Consider the following 4,681-nt stretch of genomic DNA (forward strand, 5'->3'; position numbering starts at 1 on the left):
TGTTCCTGGCCACTCAGAACTCCATGGCTTCAACATTGAAAGCAATTAAGTGTTCTATTTGCCCCCAAACACAAATTCTCTAATTCAGCCTATAGATCAGGTTATCATAAGGACCTTTAAAGCTGTTTACACATGGTACCTCATGGAAAGAAATGTCAAACTATGGAAGAGAACCCCGATAGAGAGAATATCATGAAAATCTGGAAGGATTACACCATTAGAGATGCTATCCTTGTTACATAAAAAGCTGTGAAAGCCATTAAAGCCTAAAACAATAAATTCCTGCTAGAGAATACTGTGTCCAGATGTTGTGCATGACTTCACAGCATTCACAACAGAGTCAATCAAGGAAATCATGAAAGAGATTGTGGATATGACAAAAAAGGTGGGAGGTGAAGGGTTTCAAGACATGGATCTTGGAGAAATTCAAGAGCTAACAGACACCACACCAAAGGAATGAACAGAAGACAATTTGATGGAGATGAGTGCTTCTAAACCAGTGCCAGACAATGAGGAAAAGAAGCAGAAGCAGTGCCAGAAAACAAATTGACATTAGACAATCTGGCAGAAGGATTCTGATTATTTAAGACTGCTTTTGACTTCTTTTACAACATAGACCTTTCTATGAAATAGGCACTGAAACTAAAGCAAACGGTGGAAGAATTGGCACTATATAGAAATATTTTTAGAGAAATGATAAAGCAAAAAGTCAGAAATTACAATGTATTTCTGTAAAGTTATAGCCAGTGTGCCTTCTGCTTCTGCCTCCCCTTGCACTTCTTCCACCTTTTCCACCTCTACCACCACAGACACAGCAAGACCAACCCCTCCTCTTCCTCTGTCCCCTCAGCCTATTTGACGTGAAAATGACAAGGATGAAGACCTTTATGATGATCCACTTTCATTTAGTGAATAGTAGGTAATCATCACACCATGCAGTTAATAAATGTACCTGTTGTGTATCCCTGTGTGTGTCTTCATGTGAAAAACTAACAACTGTTGGCAAGAACTGTAAGAGACGTTTTTGTGTCATCATCACTGCCTAAGTATCATGTAAAACATTGTGTGCAAGACTTGTATGGAAATGGATAGTCCATCCTTACATAGGCGTAAGGTGAGTGACATTTAATATAAGATTAATGATTTTTGTTTTCTTACTGTTTTATAACTTTTCTTTCCAATAATTATATTACTATACAGTATGCCTGCTCTCTCTCTCTCTCTCCCTAATTAGAGAAACTGTGTATCATTACAGGTAAGTGTGTTGTTAGAAAATGTTAGCAATGTTTCCAATACAGTATTATGAATATGACTATAATACTCTATGCAATAGAATTTTTATAACTATTCATTCATTGGTATGTAGATTAGGTTACCCTTAAGTGATCATATTGATTACACTAGGCTACCATAAAGCAATCATATTGCTGCTTCTTTATTATCAATGCATGAATTACCATACCTATAAATAAACATTTTTCACATTGCTTTTCCAGTTTTGATGTCCAGGGTTACTAATACACAGAACATCTATAGTGTTTTGTATCATACAAGACAATATTGAAATAGATACTGACAGACAATCCATCTTGTAAATTTAAAGTATCAATAAACAGAGTACTGTAAATTTATTTTCTCTACCTTATGACTTTTTTAATAATGTTTTCTTTTCTCTAGCTAACTTTATTGTAAGAATACCATATATAGTAAATATAACATACAAAATATATGTTAATCGACTGTTTATGTCATTGGTAAGGCTTCTGGTCAACAGTAGGCTATTGGTAGTTAAGTTTTGGGGGGGTCGAGGTTATATATGGATTTTCAACTCTGTAGGGGTCAGTATCCCTAACCCCTGCATTGTTCAAGGGTCAACTGTATATACTTCAGAAAATAAAGTAAGAAGATGACCAAGTAAAGATGCAATAAGAATAGTGAAAACAATTCTGAACAAGTGAATGTCTACGGTGTTTTAACATTCTGAGTTTCTAAGGAAAAGGGAAACAGGACTTCTCAGTCTATGGTCATAGGTCTAACACAAGCACAGGACTAAGACATGGCAAGCAAGATAGCTAGTACCAAAAAACTGAAGAAGGCACTGATTTTTAGGGCCATGACTCACACAATCCTTAGATATGGCCCTGGTCTAATATTACATTGAAAACATCCCAGGGCTTGCTTCGGCAGCACATTTACTAAAACTGGCACAATACAGAGAAAATTAGCATGGCCCCTGCTCAAGGATGACATGCAAATTTTTGAAGTGTCTGTATTTTTAAAGGTAGTAGTAGACCTGTCCACTGAAACTTGGCAGGCCAGAAGGGAGTGGCAGGAAATATTCAATGTGCTGAATGGGAAAAATAGGAAGCCAAGAATCCTTTATCCAGCAAATCTGTCATTCATAATACAAGGAGAGATAAAGTCTTTCCCAGATAAACAAAACTGAAGGAGTTCATGGCCATTAAACCAGCCCTGCAAGAGATCCTAAGGGGGACTCTGTGAGTGGAATGTTGCAAAGACTACAAACGTCCAGAGACATCACCACAAGCATGAAACCTAGAGATAACACAATGACACTAAATCTATATCTTACAATAATAATGCTGAATGCAATGGACTAAATGCTTCAATCAAAAGACACAAGGTATCAGAATGGATAAAAAATAAGATCCATCTATGCTGTCCACAACAGACCCATTTTAGACCTGAGGACACCTTCAGACTGAAAGTGACGGGATGAACAACCATCTATCATGCTACTGGAAATCAAAAGAAAGCTGGAGTATCCATAGTTATATCAGACAAAATAGATTTTAAACTAGCTGTAACAAGAGATGAAGATGGGCATTATATCATAATTATGGGATCTATCCATCAAGAAGAGCTAGCAATTATAAATGTTTATGCACCCAATTGGGAACACCCAAATATATATATCATTCACAAACATAAGCAATTTTATTGATAAGAATATCATAATTGCAGATAACTTTAATACTGCACTTACAGCAGGGGACAGATCATCTAGACAGAAATCAATAAAGAAACAATGGCCCTGAATGATACACTGGACCAGATCGACTTGGCAGATATATTCATCCAAAAGCAGCAGAATACATATTCTTCTCGAGTGCACATGGAACATTCTCCAAGACAGATCATATACTGGCTCACAAAACAGCCCTTAATAAATATAAAATAATTGAGACCATATAATGCATATTTACAAACCACAATGTTATGAAACTTGAAATCAACTACAGGAAAAAGTTTGGAAAACCTCCAAATGCATGGAGATCAAAAGAACGTCCTGGTAAAGAATGAATGGGTCAACCAGGCAATTAAAGAAGAAATAAAAAAAAATATATGGAAGCAAATGAAAATGAAAGCATGACAATCCAAAACTTTAGGATGCAGCAAAGGCAGTCCTAAGAGGAATATACATTGCAATCAAGGCCTATTTCAAGAAACAAGAAAAATCCAAAATACAAAATATAACAGCACATCTAAAGGAACTAGGAGCAGAAGAGCAAAGAAACCCCAAGGCCAGCAGAGGAAGAAAAATAATAAAGATTAGAGCATGGGAATGCAAGCTGCTGCAGCCACTCTGGAAAACAGTATGGAGGTTCCTCAAAAAACTAAAATTAGAACTACCCTATGACCCAGCAATTGCACTACTAGGTATTTATCCAAGGGATATAGGTGTGCTGTTTTGAAGGGACACATGCACCCCAATGTTTATAGCAGCACTATCAACAATAGCCAAAGTATGGAAAGAGCCCAAATGTAGATCGATGGATAAATGGATAAAGAAGATGTGGTATATATATACACAATGGAGTATTACTTGGCAATCAAAAAGAATGAAATCTTGCCATTTGCAACTACGTGGATGGAACTGGAGGGTATTATGCTAAGTGAAATTAGTCAGTCAGAGACAGACAAATATCATATGGCTTCACTCATATGAGGACTTTAAGAGACAAAACATATGCACATAAGGGAAGGGAAACAAAAATAATATAAAAACAGGGAGGGGGATAAAATATAAGAGACTCATAAATATGGAGAACAAACTGAAGGTTACTGAAGGGGTTGTGGAAGGGGGGATGTGCTAAATGGGTAAGGGGCACTAAGGAATCTACTCCTGAAATCATTGTTGCACTATATGCTAACTAATTTGGATATAAATTATTAAAAAAAAAAGATTAGAGCAGAAATAAACAATACAGAATCCAAAAAAAAAAAAAAACCCACCAATAAAACAGATCAATGAAACAAAGAGCTGGTTTTGAAAAAATAAACAAAGTTGATAAACCCCTAGCCAGACTTCTCAAAAAGAAATGAGAGAGGACCCAAATAGATAAAATCACAAATGAAATAGGACATATCACAACCAACACCACAGAAATACAAACAATTATCAGAGAATACTACAGAAAATTATATGCCAACAAACTGGACAACCTCAAAGAAATGACAAATTCCTAGACACCCACACACTACCAAAACTCAAATGGGAAGAAATAGAAAATTTGAACAGACCCATAACCAGCAAAGAAATTTAATCAGTTATCAAAAATCTCCCAACAAATAAGTCTTGGGCCAAATGGCTTCCCAGGGGAATTCTACTGAACATCTTAAAGAAGAGCTAATACCTATCCTTCTCAAGCTGTTCCAA

The 4,681-nt window shown here is 36.1% G+C and overlaps 1 non-coding gene across 1 annotated transcript; it reads left to right on the forward strand.

Moving 5' to 3' along the window:
* Positions 1-2,171: 2,171 nt before the first annotated feature.
* LOC121017241 (U6 spliceosomal RNA) lies at positions 2,172-2,278 on the forward strand. Its single transcript, XR_005784687.1, has one exon. It is a non-coding gene; the product is annotated as a U6 spliceosomal RNA (small nuclear RNA).
* Positions 2,279-4,681: the final 2,403 nt, after the last annotated feature.

This window comes from Herpailurus yagouaroundi, unplaced genomic scaffold (genome assembly GCF_014898765.1).
Source record: "Herpailurus yagouaroundi ecotype Mexico unplaced genomic scaffold, PumYag 29, whole genome shotgun sequence".
Classification (NCBI taxonomy): domain Eukaryota; kingdom Metazoa; phylum Chordata; class Mammalia; order Carnivora; family Felidae; genus Herpailurus; species Herpailurus yagouaroundi.